The 20,576-nt window shown below is 32.9% G+C and overlaps 1 long non-coding RNA gene across 1 annotated transcript; it reads left to right on the top strand.

Annotated features, from left to right (window-relative positions):
• The first annotated feature begins 10,523 nt into the window (after positions 1-10,523).
• LOC131854849 (uncharacterized) lies at positions 10,524-17,691 on the top strand. The gene is made up of 3 exons (XR_009358075.1): positions 10,524-10,616; positions 15,723-15,983; positions 17,199-17,691. It is a non-coding gene; the product is annotated as an uncharacterized LOC131854849 (long non-coding RNA).
• The last annotated feature ends 2,885 nt before the right edge of the window (positions 17,692-20,576 follow it).

Here is a 20,576-nt window from a genome sequence, read left to right as displayed (position 1 = left end):
TAAGAGTAAATAAGTAAAGTAAAGTAAATTACAATGGTACCTTATGGGCTGACATAGTTATTTGGAATTTTTAAAATATTATTCAATGTGTGTTTATAGTAAGATAAGAATATATATATATTATATAAACTTTACAATTTATACCACAAGGTTTGAACCGTTAAACATAATTTTTTCGTATCTTTAACACGTATATCAGTTAAACTATATATGAAGTGTAAAAGAAGTGTTAAAATACAAGACAGCAATAGGATCGAAAATTGGAGAATAAAGACCTATGCGTATTTATTTTTTGTAGAACAAAATACGCGAAATAAGTATGTATTTACGAAAAAACGCGACAAAAAATCTTCATGCGGATATACCCTAGCCAAAGTTACTCTATTCATTTTTTGTAATGGTAATAATGAAGTTATCAATTGAAGCGTATTCTTAAACAAAAAGGCTTGTTACATTTCTGATCCTTACATGTAAATATAAAAATATGGTAATAACAAATCCTTAGACTATGGCGAAGAGCTGATCCCTTACATGGGTTGTAGTGGGTATCGGACTTAAATTAATTATCTGGTAATTTTGTTTATGACATGAGTATATAACAGCATAACACATTATTCTTCCAAAATATGCTTAATAGTATTGCAATACACAAACATGTTTGACTTCCTACCTTAGGTAATGTGTCCAGTGACTGTTTAGCAAAGCGATCTCATTGACGAACGTTGAACCGGGAAATGTCCTACACATTATACCGTATTCCTATTGTATTTATTGAGACATTGCTACACAAAATCCGATGATTATTTGTAGATAACAGGAAAAATTGCAAAGAACGAATAAATCGAGTCGTTAGTCATGCTTTTTTGCTTAGATGCCTTTTCTGGGAATGGCAAACAAGCTGACGGTCTGATGTTAAGCGATAACCGTCGCCAACTTACATGAATAGCACCACGGCCCCGCGTTATCATGAGACATAATACGTTGCCATTTAAAAGACTACGATGTGATGTATTTTATCATGTAATTTCACTGTCTAATCGTATTCTACAACCACATAACTAACAAAGCAAGCAGCTTGTGCTTGGTTGATAAGTGAGAACGACTGTATCCACGCAGTCGACAACCTGATGAACCTATTCCTACATGTCTTAAATTTCAGTTACAATTATATAACGTATCTATTCATAAGATAGATATATTAGTTTTATGTTCCTGCTACTGATATAAAAGGTCTTGAATAATGTATATATTATTCAAATGGCTCTAAGTAGTAAGAACATGTTTTCCCAGGGAAGTAAAGGTGATTTTGTCGAATATTAAGAACGAGAACGTCATGTTGAACGTCAGACATTCGGTACATCCACTTTTCGTGACCTTGTGTGAACTGAAGTTGTGTTTAGGAAAGACGGGAAACGGCCTGACGGTATGACCCTGGTCCTGTGAAAACTAGGGAAATGTTTAGGATGAAATGCCACGTGGATACATTGGTACGAAGTTATGTGTCTGGATCGTCCTCTCGTCCTGGCACGGCAGCAACACAGGCGGCAATATTAAAAAAACGAAAATATATGAACCTGGAGAGGTCGTATTGGTTTTTACCATTTGCCGTGGAGACGTTGGACCCATGGAGCCCGAAGCCATATTGTTTTTGAGATATATTTTAACGCGGCTTATCGAGGTTACTTGTGACCCGAAAACTGGTATGTATAAGATTCAAAGAGGTAACGCTGCCAGTATCTTGGGTACGCTGCCTCGATGCGCCGCGTTGGATTACAATGATTGTTTCTTGTGACTGTTTGTATTATTATTAATGTATTATGTATAATATTTCAAAATATTTAATTGTAAATTATAGTTTATTCTACTAAATCTTGTTTGTTGTTTAAAAAACATTAATTTATATAATGGTAACAATTTCAATTACATCTCTGGAACTTCAAGGACAAAATAAATCGTAAGATATGCATAAATTTGAACAAAATGTGTCTTACATTGTATATTTGATCGTTTTGATTAGTTACGATTAGATAGTCGATAGCCCTATTCTCGTGATGCAATCTATCTTGATTTGAAATTCCATTATAATACGTTCAGCTATTGACCGTGAAACGCCAACAAATAAATAGACAAACACACTTTCACATTTATAATATTAGTATGGATGTTTACAAAAATTGAGATAAAAATTAATCATGATCTTGACCTTAACGGTAACAACCCAGTTACATCTATATATTTTTAGTAAACCGGTAAAACCTGGGTATTCAAGATATTATGATAAAAATATTGATTTAATTACCCATTTTTATGTCAATACCTCATTTAGAATATTTTTTGTCTTTTTCGTATTTCCTTCTGTATACAAGTAGTCTAAATTAATATATACGATGTATTAAATTATTGAATGGCCTATTCTTATTTTATAAGCTCTATACCTACTTACATATTAATGAACGTTAACCAATTAAAAAAAAATCTATTCAAATTCAAAGGACCATTAGAGAATATACGAGTACAATCATATACCACAGTCATATACCACACTGTCAACGTCTATGTCAAAATGATTATATAGATGTAATATACTAATTTTAAGAAGGAACATTAAAGTCTAGAATAGCCAGTATAATTTGAAAAAGAACCTATAAAGTTTCCTTGAAAATAGTGAAAGGATGTTTTCTTGTAGCAAATCACACAATATAATATAAAGTGTGTTACCCATAACTTTTAGTATGATATCAGCTATTAGTCGACCAATTTCAGATAATTATTTAAATAATTACATCATTTTCAAATTTTGTTACCATTGTCGCGTGTAATATTTGATATATTTTATTTTATATTAGTAGATAACTAAACGTATTACAATTGGAACCTAGTTACCGTTACTTTTATAATCATACATATTACGGTTTGATTTGATTTATCAAAGTGTAATAAAAATTATTTAAAGTAAATAATAATAATTGTATTTCCATTTATGTAATTTCAGTTTATGGTGATGAGTTTTTAATCGACTATCCATCTTTATAAAATCGTCGCTAGCTTGAATTTATGTTATACGATTCTGAAAATATAACAATAAAAGATAATGCCAGATGTTAACGTTAGTAAGGTCAGATGTAGACTTTAATATAAATAACCATTGACTTTGACATTGACATTGGTGAAGAACTTTGGCCTAACATGCGTTGGTGTGAAAATGTACCTAAACATATTGTATAATAACGTACCACAGATAACATAATATTACATACTAGCACTGACCGTGATTTTGTCTGCGATCTACTCATACTTACATAACGTGAATAGGGTTAATTAATATTAAAACTGGTGAAACAGCAGTTAAAATAGCTCATTAGATAAAATAATCTCTGAAGCAGTTTGACATAGCATTTAAATTAAAATATGGGTTTAGTTTTGATTTTACATCCTATCTAATGATAAGTGATCTCTACATTATATTATAATACTTGTGAAGTTACCGACGCGACGCTTTGCAGTAGGTATAATAATAATTCATTTAAAGTCATATTAAACAATTATTAAAAAGTAACTGTTTCCCACGTTTCTTATATTATTAAAGCCAAATATTATTGTATAGCTACTTAATACACAAAAATAAATACTTCTCTTGCCGAAGAATAATTGACTTGTACATAGATAATGACCATTGTAATCTGATCAGAATAATGAGTTAATAACAAATGAATAAACAATGCTTTACTTATGTTTGTGTTGTCCATAGCTGTCGGTAATCTTATAGCGCAATGTAGGAAATGGCAGTGATTTGAGAGGTGAGTGGGCGACCGGAGTCTGACAGCGTACTGTATGTAGGCGGGGTCTAAAGTTAATCTGTTTCCGTATCATTCTGTAGTCACCATATCCTCGTTAATAAGATTAAATTTACTTAAAAACAGTTGTAATTTTGACATCATACCTTTGGATTTCAATTACAGGTGAAATATCGACTTGATATAAAATTTTTCAAGTTTCTTGCTTATTATGCTTCTTGTCTTTTTTGACAACAGTTTTACATAGGGATAGATGAGTTCTATGTAGAACTCATCTATCCCTGACATAAAGATTCCGAATTTATAATAGGAAGTTTGGAAGCACGCATAAGCTTAGCTAGTAAGCAACGCGTCACTAGGCGTGTTTATGCGTCTTATACTCATTCACTACACAAAAGATTCTTTATTGTGCTTCGATGAACACATATAAGAGATATAAGAAATGCTGCATAATGCGTGCGCGCGCCGGACACCCACGTTGCAAATTCTTGCCCATTATTGCTCCAATCCCACGGGCTCATGTGACGTACAGAAGCCAATTCTGGGCGGTGCTCAGATTTACTTTTTGTACGACAGGACATTCTTCCCAGCACATCATGTGAAAAGACTATTTTACGCATTCTTCTATATTCAACTTTCCGAAAATGTTCATTCCATAAATTATATACAACAAATAAAAAACTATAAGTAGATATTAACAGACTATATAAAATTGACCACATTATGCCTATATTAATCGATTCAATATTTTAAAATAAAGATTCTATTTAGAAAATCTTAAACAAGCATAAAATTGAAAAGCTTTCGAGAGTATCTATAAAGTTTATACCTCAAAACCGAATGCACTCGCCTACGTAACTAAGCGTAGAGTAATATTTTAGAGCTTTATAACGCGGTTATTTAATTAACGCAATAGAAAATACGTGCTCAGTATTCAGTCGTAAACGCTCATAGCTAAGATAAATAATGCTGTGTTATTGTTTATAGACCACCGGCGGGCCTGAGATAAACGTATGTAGCCGCATCATATCTCCCCCGCGACGCTTGCTTTACTCTCCGCCGTCACCTTCAAGTCTGTATTTTGTTGAATATTATTTTTAAACACCCTAAACAGGAGTGCACCACATGTTCTGCCACCTGACCTCTGTAAGCTTTCCCACGCTAAGCATCTCTGCATATTCGTTACAATAACGTCAACGTTTAAGTTCATTCCCCCATACATTTTTCTATGCAAACATTAACGAAACTTTCAGCGCATTAATGTAAGTTTTACTAGAGTAACGCGTTTGTTTTTGGGGCAAATGTCTCGGTTGTAGCGAGGCTTAAAACTTTTTCTGTTTACTCAAATGATCTGGTGATTGTTTTTTAATTTATTTTGATGTTCAGTATGTCATGTGGTTCCAATCAGAGTTCGTCGAGGCTTTTAATTTTTTGCTTCGATTTATAACTAATGGAGAAATGTTTACTATAAGTACAAATAGTAAAACATTTTAAAAGTTTAACAGTTAAAAATACGATATGTTTTATTTTAACATTGATCTAAGTCTCTATGGTAGTTCAAAAAGTATAAAACAGTACAATGCAAATGATTGTCAAGTAATGAATGCGTTGCATTTCTATTGAACGTGCTGATTTAGTGAACTACCCGCTGTGCCGCACCCCTACAGTAACATCTGCCGTAAACTTACTGTACCATTGAGTTTTATTTACTTTTCCATTGGGCAGCAAAGTTTAAGACATTTTAATGTTTTCACAATAAATTCAAAAGTATCTAAAATATTGTTAAATCTATTTATTCATAAACATACTTTATTTATTCTTTTATCATTAACAACTTTTGATATTTAAATACATACACAAAATCAGATATTCCAGCACATTAGCAGTACAGCAAGTTTTAAGAATATTATCTAATTAATTTGAAACAGCATAAAAAATTGTTTTGATTATTTAAACGTCACTTAGCTGATTTATGAGAAGAGGAACTGGTTTTGTGTGTGCATATTATATACTTATTTTATTAAACACAGAGCTGGCGCGCCTATGGAACTTAAGGATGCTTCAAGTTATTATATTGTTTCATTTATTATGGTACTCTTCATGGTTTATTGATTTGGCCTTCTCCATGCACTTCCAGGTCTTACCCACTGTTTTGGTAATATCATAAGCCGACGACAACTAACCGCTTTAGCGGTTAGTTGTTAGTAGTTCGTCCACTTATTATTTTTTGCATTAAATTTTATTGATATTTCTGTAATAGTTTATATATATATATATATATATATATATATATATATATATATATATAATTTTAAAAAGTTTTGTAACATAAAAACGTTCAACTATTTATGTTTCTTAATAAATCACGTTCAAAGGGCTGTAAGTGATGCAATCTGGTAAACAGATAGATCGTATCGTATCGTTATGCCACAGGATACAGCCAGATCACTAGATAGTGATCTGGATGTATCCTGTAATATAGATATATTAACACACATCATGTTTTTACTTCACCTACAATGATGGAGAGTGAGAAGGATCTTTCCAAAAATTTTGTTATACACCTAGTAATGAAAACGTTTCTAAACTATTACTCCTTAAATATTATGTATGTGTATTGCTAGTATACCCGATATAATTATTATACGTTTTTATAAGTGAATATATTGACTAATTTTGTGTAGGTCAAATGAATGCTTTAAATACTTATTGTAAATATCCGCATTAACTTTACAAACAGTGCATTCTATATCTACTATCTGGGAAGTACATACGGATGTACACAAAGCGAAGAGTCAACATCAAACAAGGAAGCGCAGAGTCCGCGCTGCCGGTGACGTCACGCACCAAATTAACCCGATTCTAAGAACTGAACCGTTGTATGTCAGTGCACTTGTCTTGATAGACGACGCACGTGTGGACATATTACACTACAGTGTAAGCAATGCAGTAATACTCTGTAAATATGCCACTAAATGTCTTCCTGAGCAATGCGGCAGAGAACATTCAATATCTTTATATTATTAAGTGTAATGTTTCTGCAGGTATTCGTAGATAGGATTCGTACTAGCAGGTATACAGAAAATAATGATATTGGGCAATATCACTAACAAGATTATTTACATTACTAACGTTATGAGTTAATAAATAGCTAACTCAGATCAATGCTGACATTTTATGTATTAGGATGCGTGTGACATTGGTGCACATATTCTGTCAAGTCATTACATTCTTGCAACTCGATATTTAAACGCCGTAATCAAATTATAAATCCAATGGCCCAATTCTAGCTTACTAGTATAGACTATCTCATCCAATCTCTTTCTCTGGAAAGATCTCATCAAAATAGAAAGAACCCTCTGTAAGTATCATCAAACGGTATTTTGTTGTTTTGATGGGACACATTTGTCTTCTGATAATTCTATAGCTTTAGTTTACTTTAGGCTCGTAATAATTTTAGTATTAATAATAATGGTTCTAGTCAGTAGATAATATTAACCTTGATTTCCTTACCGGTATTCGCATAGATAATATAGTAGCAGTAAATATATATCAGTTACTTTTAAACTTGCGCGTTTAGTACACAATTTCACATTATTAATATTGTTAATCGAATCTTGAAAAGAAAATGAAACGTCAAGAGAACTTATTTACCATAAAATTATGCGTGTTCATATCCGATTAACTATATTAATAATACGTATCAGGTTTAAATTCTGATACCTTTAAGTATTGCCAACAAACCACTAAATACCTTCAGATACTAAACGAAAATATACTTTAATACTTAATAATAATATCAGCCGCTCTCCCGCGTTCTTGTACTTGGTTGCAGAGAACCGTCGTTTATTTTAATGTGGACCTGTTTTAATTGAGTACATTTTATCTTTGCGATATAATAATAAAACAACAAATAGTCCTAATAGTGCTGATACTTACCATCCAGTTTAACTTAATCAGTTTTGTCCATAATTAATATTGAAATAGCATTTTTGTAAGCAAAAAAGATGCACACCCTTTACATTACAAGTACAGGAAGCCATTAAGACCAACAGACAGATTTTTTTTGTCTTATTGATCTAGTAATATTTTTAATACTTTTTATATATAGTATATTTACAAAATGGTGTTAATTAATGAATGTTAATTTCCTTGTTACGTGTAATTTTCTCTTTTTAGTATACTCGCTCAATATTAAATATAAAAAAACACTACACATAGATCTAAATGTATAATTTGATTCTTTGTGCAATATAATAACGAACTATGCTTTTATGGATTTTTTACTATTTACTAATCTATCTATGTCGAACTTGATCAATTAGCAATCATAGCAATATTGATAGCATTTAGCACACAGCTTTACTTCAGACGCTTACGGATTCAATTCCTTGCACAACGCAATCATTTGATTCATTAATATGATTTTTGTATTATTGTGGTTGTTTTCTATGTGTAATATGTATTGAAAGTCTGACAATGACAAGAAAATATAAAAAAATATATTGAAATCTTTCTATCAGTTTTCTAGTTCCCATAACAAGCTCTGCTTAGTTTGGGCTAAACGGCGCTGTGTAAGTAGTCCAAGTTTATTATTATTATATCTGAATAACCATCGTATATTAGGTCTAAATGATAGATAATATTTATACACATAAATAAAATTGGATTGTCTGTTTGTAATCTCAAAATAACCGCATTTTACTACATGCATATGAATATAAATACGGTACATATACCAAAATAATATTTTTACACTTTGTCAGTCTGTCTGTTTGATCCGGCTAATCTGTGAAATGGCTGGACCGATTTTGACGGGTCTTTTTTGGCAGGTAGCTGATATGATAAGGAGTAACTTAGGCTACTTTTATTTTAGAAAAATAAAGTCAAATTCCACGCGGACGACGTCGCGGGTACAAATAGTAGTAAATAAAATTATAAATATGTTACTTAAGACATAAAAGATTTTGTATATTTTATGTAATTTTGTGCCGCGGTTACAGACTATTCTTCTTTTACATATACTAAAAACATCAGTCATAATAACTACGTATGAATTATTTGCACGTGTCAGTTACCAAGCTCATATAGAGATCGTAACTACAACTGTCTAATCGGTTAAGGTCCGGCCGCTCAGAATTTGCGTTTCTGACAGATCGGGATCAAATGGGTGATGTAACTTTGAACTGACGGAGGTACATAGTTTTCAACCAACCACATAAAACTACGCTGTTCTAAGGTTATGTGGTCACATGACTACAAAAACAGTTGACATAACATTGAAATAGCGCAGTATGATGTGGTTTGACTTTTAAAAACTATTGTATTTAGAATAGCCTAAAATTAAGACCCGGTTTATAATATAAATAATGTAAAATTATTATTATTGTAAGTTGGAATAATATAATAATTAATTTATTATATTAAAAATAAATTTTTAATTTTATCACTCGTTAATGAGGCAAATAAAAGATATTTAATATTTTGCCGTAAATTGTACATCAATTCAAAATTACATCGCCCATTCGATCCCGACCTGTCCGAAACGTAAACACTGTGCAAGCGGACTGTTGGCATAACATATACCTCCAGATGACTATAGTAGTAGTACTATATTGCTATAATATGTAACATAATATTTCTAGAGGTAATACACACGAAGGCGGAAGCCCCCACACTAAGTTTTCTCTGCACTCCGGGAGACTATTGAGTATTTACTTACACATCGTTGCATACTTATTCACTAACGTCCGCACTCGCTTGGTTCTGGTTTTGTAATAGAAAATACTGACATATAAGTAGTATAATATTATAATATATAGACCGATGACCGCAGAAGTCTAGTGCTTTCATATACCGCCTTACTTCCGATGTTTGCGAGTTCGATTCATCCTAACGTTCATTAGTAGTCATAAGTATGACTGTTTGTACTGGCATAGTTAAAATAATGTTACTTATCTAGCACTTGTTGATCTGGTTGTTTGCCATGTATCATTATTACTAACATTTTAGATACAGATGTATGATATGAGTCTGTATATTGTAGTACCTATGGATTTATTCCTTTGTTTTAATGAGTTATTAAGTAATATTAGATATTGTTTTGATTCACATACTAAGAAATTTGATAACCGAAGTACATAATATTTAGTGTTGATATGCTATTTACGAATATCCAACATATATATACTGTTATTTATGTTCTACCGCACCAACTGAACTGAGAAAATCGAGTTGGTAACTTACCGGAAATAAAAGACCGGAAGTGTAAGGACGTCGTCGGATGTCCTGTCTCCCCTTTTACCCTCTTTGTCCCTTCCACCCCTGCATCCCTCCAATTCGTATCCGGTCAGGGACTTCCTCTCCTAACTTTTGACGACATTATCATGGAAATAAAATACACAAGTAACTGCGGCCGTAACAAGCTCTATATAGTAGTATATAAGTATATGTATCTACAAATAACAGCACATTTTAGCACATATACAAAGATTCGATTATTAAAAATAATCGATTACTATTCAATAGAAAATATAATTTTCTCAGAGATTTTAATATTTCAACAAATCGATTATTTAATAATCTTTTTTATATAAGGATTATTCGTTTTTCATTTTTATATCCAAGTGCCCAAAAAAATAAGATAAAGTGGTAGTTTAAAAAAAAAGTAAAACATTGAATTCTGACAAAAATGATCTATTACTAATCGACTTTTTTTTACAGAATGTCACATCTCTACACAATCAACGAGCCCGATCGATCGAGATGTTCTCGCTTTTCATGAAGCCGACTGACTAAACTGGAATCATGACGTGCAAATGTGTAAGGACAACAGATTCATAAGTGCACTTCGCGTGTAAATTTTGCCACAAAAACTCTTTGTAAAGTCAGTACATAACTACAGACAGTATTGTAGTTTATACATATATTTTGGTGACGAAGAGAGTTTACTATTAATGTTATTAGTGTAGCTATTAATCTAACATACAGATGAGATACTATAGGTTTAACAGTGGATAATCGAAGCTGTATTTTCTACACGTATTAATTTGTTCATATTATTTATCTTTTGAATATGTTTTCTACTTTAATAATTACGTTAAATTCTAATACTCGTTTAACATTTTTAATGTCAGTTAAAGATGTAAGATCACAGAGGTAATAACGATAATCAATCATAATCGATATATATTACGATTGAAATTCATTATTAGCTCTGACATTAAAAGTAAAACTGTTAAACAAATATGAGAATTTAACATAATTATAAAAAATAGAAAATGAATCTACATATAAACAACTTAATGCTTATTTCACATTTTTATTATGTTAAATTGTTCCTCTTAACATACTGTGCTACGTAACAATAAAGTGCAAAACTAGCTCACATTCAAACGTGGATGTGTAACATAAGAATAATCCGCATATCGGAGTGACATCAGCCGCCGGAGAGCGGTTATATTGCTTGCTTCAAGTGGTGCAGTAATCTGACTCTCAGAGCCATTTGTGAAAAATTCTAACGCGTGCACATTTGGCATTCTGTTAATAATGTAAGTAGGCAGTATATAGGTACAATTATAGTCTGTTAAAATTTAATACTACATATAAAGTGTCAGTTGTAGTTTCTATTTCTAAGTTTGGAGGACTTTTAAATCATACGTTTGTTTATATCCTTGTTATTCACATAATATTACATATATCTAATACAGTAATTTATGAATATCCACAGATTAATCTGCCTTTTCTTTGATAAAATAACTTATTACGAGGTAACAAGTGATGTTTTGCATTAGTAATGGAAATCAGATAAAGTGTAGTAATATGTAATTGAAATGTAGTATCGCAGATAACATAATATGGTAGTATCCAGGAGAACTGCTCAATTTTCATTAACCAGTTAGGTTACATAACCCCCGTTTTTCTTAACAATATGAATTAAGGCGATAACAAATTAATGTAAAGTATTTTTTGTGAAGAATTTATTGTAAATATTGCTTTTTTTTATACCCTGTATATTAAAAAAATATAGATACATATTGATAGGCATCGGTACATATGTTTAGTTTACATAGGGGATGAAAATACCTAGTCCAATAACTAAATTACTATGATAATCTGTCCAGTTATTATACTAATTTAGTTTTATGTTCCTACTACTTATTATATATCTATAGGAAAGTATTTAAAGTAATCTTAAATTATTTCCTTAAATATTAATGAAAACGAAATAATACTTCCGATGCTCGTTTTTCGACGCAACGGTGCTATTCTATGAAGGCCAATATCACTCACAGTATTAAATTTAAGAGTGATATATAAGTACGAACGTCGTTCCGGTAATAGTGGATGACTAATCTAGCAAAAAATGAAATACTTAAGTCCATATAAATAAAGAGCAAGTCAAGTCCACCATACGAGTATGAAGATCAATGCAAAAGTACATTTCAATGAGATCATTCAACTCCGTATCGGTGTCGATAACAAGACCCCATACTGTCTGAAACCGATTTAGCATGAAAACATTTTGAGCGATGCTCAGGTTTGGCATAAGGTTTTTCTTATTAAGAAATCCTTTATTATCTGTCTGCAATTTGATACTTGATCGGCAGCTGGCGCCTACCGCTTCCGTAGAATGGCTGCGCATTCGATTCCAGTTGCGGAATTCGATATTTTGTTGATGGGCCGATATTTGGACGTATCTGAGGAAGGTGATCTTGTCTCGTGCGCCGCTATTCTGTAACTTTATAGGGTTTTGTGGTGTCGGAACAATAGAGTGCTGTCAAGATAATAGACAGCTTTAGATTGTCATCAATTATCATTAATGTTAATCGTTTATCTCTTTTGTGTATAATAATGCAGATGCTCTGATGGAGCTTGCACTTTTATACATACCACTGCTTTGCGATTCATAATGTATGTATTTGAAATAAAATCAATACATATTGAAAATTTCAATAAAGTCTACTTCAGTATATTTTGTATACAAAGTTAATAATAATTGTCTGTAGTTTATATACAGAATGTTGTAAATTTGCTTGTTTATATTGTAATAGATTAATTTATATTACTCATAAAGCCTGATACTTCCTAGAACTCACACGTCATGCATATTTATACAAAATAAAATGAAATAATAGCTACAATACCTTTACTAGATTTTAGCTTAGCCTCCGACATTATTATAGTTATTACCCGCTTTGGAATAAACCTAATACCTACATAAATGTTTAACTTGAATTTTAATTAAATAGCCATATCTATAACATTACAGCTAGATTCATAGACAAACTTTCTATTCTTAATTATTATTTAGAAAAAAAATATTAAAGTTTTATAATAAGATATCAAAGTATAATATGGAGTTAGCTTTACATAAATATTAATACAAAGACTTCACTGATGTCAGTAAATAAATGTACTACATGAATAAATGTTTTTATAAATTTGTATTTAATCCGGTCCGGTCAGTAATAAAAAACATAGAATATAGTCAAATTACTGAATATGTGGTATGTGTATTATACTACAATATGTATATATACTATTGTATTATTAAAAAGATTAAACAGGGTTTGTTCTTTTTTTCCATATTTTGAGATATTGGATAATAGATTTAAATTTCAAATAAGTGCATATGAAATAATATTAATCTCATATTATAATAAAAACATCTCATAATAAAAACTCATATTAATCCATACACGTGTCTATTAATTGCATAATACTGAAAAAATATATCGCAGTAGTAGGTAAATTAATCAACTTTGCATGTAGGTATAGCAACAATGTAATTGTTGCTCCAAATAATCTGTACATACTAGGTCAGGAGTGCAAAAAAATATATTGTTTTATAATTATTTCAGTGTTGCGTAATTCCAACAGACAAAAATGGTTTCGTTTGTAATTTTTTTAATGTAACATTTTTTGCTTTAACGGAATGTAATTGTGATGGGTTGAAAAAATCGATTTTTTTTTTTTCATAAATTCCTCCCTTATCATGTCTAGAATACGGTAGTAAAGCGATTTTAGAAAATAAAAGATCTGAAAGAGCGGTACAGTTGGCAGTTAGAGACTAGGTCAGGGCCTCCCTTTTTCTTCGGGCTGTTAAAAAGGATAAAACCAATAAAGGAATAGCAAAAAAAAAGTGTTTTATAATTACCTATAATTATTTCAGTTCTTCTGTTGTCGTAATTCAAACCGGTTTTCGAACAGACAAAAATGGTTTCGTTTGTAATTTTTTCTTCATTCTGTAAGCAGTTTTAATGAAGGTTTTCAAGGTTTTTAAAAGTTATGTCGATTATGGGATGCCCTGTTGGTCGTGAATAAATGAAAAGCATACGCTCTGATGATGTCGTTAAACAAGCCAGGATTGACTGAGCTTCTGCTTTAAAAGAGTTTCACGAGGAAGAGGAAGGAATACTCTATGGACCAGGCATCGCCGATTGAGAGTAAGTTGATATTTTAATAGTTTTTAACGGACTTGAAACTTTAAACGCGTTTTTCTCAAAACTGTGTTTTTCAAACTTTCCTCCATTGTATCTCAGAAACGGCTGGACCGAATTACAATTTACAGGACACTCAATATATGTAAACGCATGGAATGAACTATTATCAATCGAAAATTTTCAAAACTGTTTTTTTATAGCAAAAAACAAAACAAAAAACGCCTTTTGGTCTATCAAAAATCCAATTTTTTTTATATTCATTTGATTATAGATTCCGTGCTTTTAAGCCTACAAATTAAAACGCTAAGCCGATCAGCTATCTTTTTTTCGAGGCGGGGGTGTTCAAAATTTTTAGCTGAAATTTTATATTTATACTGTCCAAATATGTGTTAATAAATGATAAAAAACTTGAAGCTCTAAATATTTACTGGTCGACCTAAAATATCCCTAAAAAACAGGCCGTCACATAGGAAGACCCCCTTAAAACAGTTACAATGGAGAAGGAAGGATAATGTCACATTTTGGTGAAAGCTCTATCTAAAAAATATTCTACGACTTGCTTCAAGTTGGAAATTTGGAATTGATACTAGCCTGTTAGAGTATTAATTTGCACCACAACTGTAAGCAAATAATACATGAAGTAGTCCTAGGTCACACATTCGAGTTAGTCATATATTTACTATTACAATAGGTAAAAAAGCTAGTAATTAATTATGTTATGAAAACTATCATCATGATTGCACATGCACCTGCACCATTGCACCCTTGTATATCTCTAATTTGTTACCTATTTGTATGTAGTACAATATATATATATATATATATTGTACTACATACAACGGTGGCAAATATGCATTGATTGTATCTTTAATTCAAATATATTAGTTACGTTACTATATTAAATATACTAATATAGTTTTAACTAACAAAAAACGACCGTAATATACTTATACCAATTTGTTACGAAGTGAGACTTTCCAGAAAAGTAGGTACAAGTATCTATAATTATTGCACTCGTAAAAATTAACTAAATTTGAAAAACTAACTTGACGAATTACATAGTTCATTTTTCTTTTTACATGTAAACTGGAAAATAATACTATCTAACTCCTTATATTTATGTAAACAATAGTAAGTTTACTTATGTATTTTAGTAATGTACATGTATTTTATTTTATTTATTTATTTAGGCATGTTTTATTTATGTCTGCCTTTAGTATTTGTAAGTGTATGTATTTTGTGCATACCTTACGCAACATATCTTTTCACTAAGTGTGTGTAAACCATAAGGCCGCCTTTTGTTTAGCAGATTTATGTAAAGTTTTTTTTATAGTACATACGTTTCTCTGCTCAATAAATAGTTATATTACTATTATTAAATATATTTCGTGATTATTATACTTTTAAAATTATAATAATCACGAAATATACCTCTAATGCGAAACTTCTTTAATGTTACTCGTTTTATTGATGTTGTTTGAAGTGATTATTGATTTAAAGACTATTATGACAAAGGCTGAAGTGTGGTGGTGTGTATACTGTGTAGTTAGACCTAGCGGCGCACGCGCCCTACATGCATAATGTGCGGTGTTACGGCGCGTTACGTGCGCGCGCGCCGTTATGCAAGCCGCGCGGAACCGGCGGCGGCGCGGCGTGAGAAGCCGCACAACACCTGTAATACACGTTGGCCAACTTACGGGAACAGATACAGCAAGCGGAAAAACTCATGGGACTTAGAATCTAGGTGAGTTTCGTTCCGCAGAGACTATCTATATTATGATTATATTAATACGTGAAGCAAACACTTTATACCTCTTTTTACGAAAATTGCACGAAGTACACTCCTCGGGAGTATGACACAGACTTTTAGTTTATATAGAGAAGGAGTGCAGTGCTATTATATTTTTATATTATACTATAAAAACACATTAAATCAACAAAGAAAAACATTATACACAGTACCTTGTATTTGACACACATACGCATAGAAGACAATAGAGCCTTAATAATGTTCAAACTTATAATTTAAATTAATTATGATCTAATTTCGATCATTAGGCGACCACTATTGGATAGTAATAGATGCTTCATATTTTTTTAAATAAATGTAATACATTTAATAACTATTAATTTATTATAACAGCAAATTATATAAACTCATTACCCGCGAATTCGTCTGCATTTTTAAATAATTAGCCCATATACAAACGTCATGTATGTAATACAATTCATCTGTTCATTAAGATCCGTTTAGGCGTTTAGTTGTAAAAATACATAGACACGACTTCGTAGTTATAATATTAGTACCGATGTCATATAATAATATGTGAACTTTTCATTAAGAACTTAAAAACCCAATATAGATAAGAATTAAATAAGTACTACATGTTTATAGTAACACAAAATAATTTCAATAATCCATTGACATAGGAACAGGTAATTGAATGGCAACGCAGCAACAATAACACAAAATATATCTACAGCTGCAATGTTAAATTGTACACAGCATTAATGCAACCAGACGCCGAAAAAACCGAACTACAAGACGCGTTTGTTGAGCAAACATGTGCGGCTCAGTTCCTTAAAAAACGACGAACTGAAAAAAGCAATGAAAAAAGTCACTCGAACGCTGAAGCTTGCTCGACTGACAGGAAATATGATATTTTATTTTGGGCGTGGGATCAAACCCGGTCGATAATTTGTGTTCCGAATAGAACATCACAGGCAACGGTGAAATTAAATTGTTAAATACGTTCTGTTATTAATAAGGAAGGGAACGCTCTTCATTATGTAGAATACCTTTGAACGTTATTTTCTTATGGAGCCCGATGACGGTAATCAAAAATAATCCCTGTTAAAAGAGTATTGGAATGTTCCGATGATCTATGAGATATTTCTATGTTTTAAACTTAGATCGTTGGATAGTGTGATGTGTGAATTTTATCTTCCTATTTTTCAGAATTTTGTCAACAACTGTGCCTGAACAATCTACCTACTGATTCCACGTTTTAATAAAGAGAAAATATATATCCATCATTGTAATGTGAACTCTCTTTAGAAACAGCCATACAACTGTCGAAGTGAAGATAGGGAGTGGTCGCAACAATAACACCGAGAAGAATCAATATCAATCAGAATCAATCAACACCCGGAAGCCGTTGGAGCGACTGATTGTCCGTTTTGATCAGTGGTGTGGAGAACATATACCTATCGTAGCTAAAATCTATATGGACTGACTAAATGGCGCCAGTAATTTCGACAGTCATTGCTACACGAGTATAAATAACAATTATTGCATTTCGCTTTTATCTAATTCGTATTTGATAATCAATATTTAGATAAAGTGATAAATTCTGTAAAATTTACAATTGTAAGATACTGGAACCTAAACTAAGAATGTCAATATCTACACTGTTACATTGCCAGATATTGGCACTTGTTGTTTAGCAACAATAAATGATAACGGCTCATCACTTAGTAATGTTTCTTTTATTTTTATAACATATATCTCGATGCAGTTAATTGCATGTATCATACACGACATATACTTAAAAATTATACTATATGTAGTTATTCTTAACTTTAACTTCAAAGTCGATTTAATAAAATATTTAATTCAGAGTTAATACTGTATGTTAAACGTGCGAAGTACATATTAAATATCAGTCCATCTCGATGAATTGAAAGAGTCACTAGAGCGTACGATCGCTAATATTATAAATCGCGCAGATTATATAACGCCATTACTGGCGCATAATCTAAAACCGACCATTATTATAGCCTGATGAAGACAAGGCTAGTGTCTAGCGTCCAACTTATCCCAGTCGAGGCAGGTCATCTCGAAAGATAGACACCGAAGTAACGCATCGCGTCCACCCCGCCCACCGAATCCCTCTCACCAGTCACGCTTGATGAGGTCAAAACGCTAGTTAAACAACTACCTATCAAAAAATCACCCGGCTCAGACGGCATATCGAATAGATTAGTCAAAAGTCTGCCATCCCAACTTTTGTTCTTAATTTTTAACGCGGCGCTGTCCAACATATTTCCAGACAGCTGGAAAGAAGCCGTGGTCATTGGCATCCCCAAGCCCGGTAAAAATAGATTAACAAAATATACTGCTCATCAATGAGCAGTTTTATTATTTCAATATCATCAAAAACTGTAAAAGTCCCCCAAAGGCGGTACAGGCGTCCTATTTTTCGATGTGGCTAAGGCTAAAGTTTCATCAACATTAATTACGTATTCATATATAACGGAGCGTTATCCGACCCGCAATAATACGAGCCGGCGTCCCTCAGGGCGCCGTCTCTCTCCGAATCTACTCGTTGTACACCAACGACATCCCCAAATTCTCCGACTTAAAAGTCGAAATATCGTGATGATGAAGTCAATGATGGACGGCTTCACTGTCGTAACGATATATCGTCGGTTTCGAAAAAAGTGCAGCAGTGTACGGTATATTCGACTCTATGAATCACCGAACTATTCGGCCAAAACATCCCGTGGGTTTCGAAAACGAAATATCTCGGCGTCACCCTAGATAGGAAACTAACGTTTCGTCCTCACATCAAGCGTGTCCGCGACCGAGCCGCCTTTATACTAGGGCGTTAACAAGCACAGTAAAATGTCGCTTCGCAACAAGCTGACATTATACAAGGCTTGCATCCGTCCCATCATGACCTACGCTAGTCCCGTATTCGCCCACATACCCTACTGCTTAATCAACAGACTACAGGTCATTCAGAATAGGTTTCTGCGTCGAGCCACCGGTGCGCCGTGGTTCGTTCGTAGCGTAGATCTCCACCGCGATCTTAATCTGCCCTCCATCAAGCAGTTTATGAAGGAAGCGTCTCGACGCTAAACCCACCCTAATCCGCTTATAGTCAGTGCGGTCGAACAAATACGCGACAACGTCGCCCGAGGCACGTTTACCATAACGGCAGGTAACCTCCCCACGCCCAGTTGACACACACACACGACACCGTATTAATAATAACAATATCGCGCATTCAACCGGGCGCCTGCGCGCGCCCGGGCGCTCCACTAGATCCCCGTCCCAAACGGGGATCGAAATTACGACGGCCTGAGCCGAGGTTCGAACCCCTAGTGGTGCCCTCAGACTAAAGTCGTATCCGTCGGGCAGGAGTTGGCCTTCAGCCGCTCCATAAGTCCTTCCGCGGGTTTGGAGTGCCATCTGCACTCGCCCCATAACGTCCGGTGAAGCTGTAAAGGCCAGCTACGGCCAACAGCAGTAGAGTAGTCCGAAAAAAAAAAAAAATGAATTGAAAGAGTCAAGCTAATATTATATTTAATTATTTTGTTAATTTGTCGTATTAAGATAACAATATTAAAGAAAATAATATCAATAGATTAACAAAATACTTGAGATTTATTATTTAATACATCAAACTGTAAACGTAGCAACTATTTCAACAACATTAATTACGTATTCATATATAACTGTAATTATGAATAAATGAATGAATAGAATAAATTGAATGTGATGGTGATGATGATAGCAATGATGGAAACTGTCGCATATATCCAATTTCGAGGACGTGACGGTATATGAAGTCCCTGGTACCGAGTAGCCCTCATAGCCGTTTTATAGGGCCAAAATTTCTAGCCTCTGCAAACACCAAAACATAGCAACAAATTTACATAGGTCTACGCAGTTGACATATTAATAATAATAAAGTACACGGCGCCTTCTAGCCCTAAGGCAAGCCGATCTTCTATTATGGACACTAGACTACTACTAACTTAGTTAATAGAACCTTTTTATTTTGTAAGAATATTAATATCCATAGATAACACCCATTATACTCATGATTACAAATGTTTGCTTCGTGTGAGGAATCGAAACCACCACCGTTAGAAGTAAAGCGGTGTGCTAAACCGCTAGAACATCGAGTAACGAGGTACACGGCCATATGCACCACCAATACATTAAACGTTAAAAAGAAAACCTTTCAAATAAAAATAAAAATATATAATCTGAATAATATGTATAAAATTAAATTGAGAACTTTCACAGAAACATGCATGATATTTTGGTTAGGCTTGACAGGTTTCAAAACGGTTACACCGCGTTGTAATAAAAATACAATATTAAATGGGAACATGCACTAATAACGTGAAGGGATGCTGAGTGGTCCTTATATGATTATACGGTACATAAGACGGTGTCGTTGAGCCTATAAAATCGCCTAAAGTGTAAACACACGTAAAGATCGCGGCGCACGCACTCGTAAAATCTATTTCTCGCGTCATTGCGGGCGGCTAGTATGCAGACGTTAACAGTGGTGACAATCAACGCTATTTAAAAAGCATA

The sequence above is a fragment of the Achroia grisella genome, unplaced genomic scaffold (assembly GCF_030625045.1).
Source record: "Achroia grisella isolate CSIRO2021 unplaced genomic scaffold, CSIRO_AGI_Agris_v1 utg1245, whole genome shotgun sequence".
Lineage (NCBI taxonomy): Eukaryota > Metazoa > Arthropoda > Insecta > Lepidoptera > Pyralidae > Achroia > Achroia grisella.
This window is presented reverse-complemented; position numbering and strand designations above follow the sequence as displayed.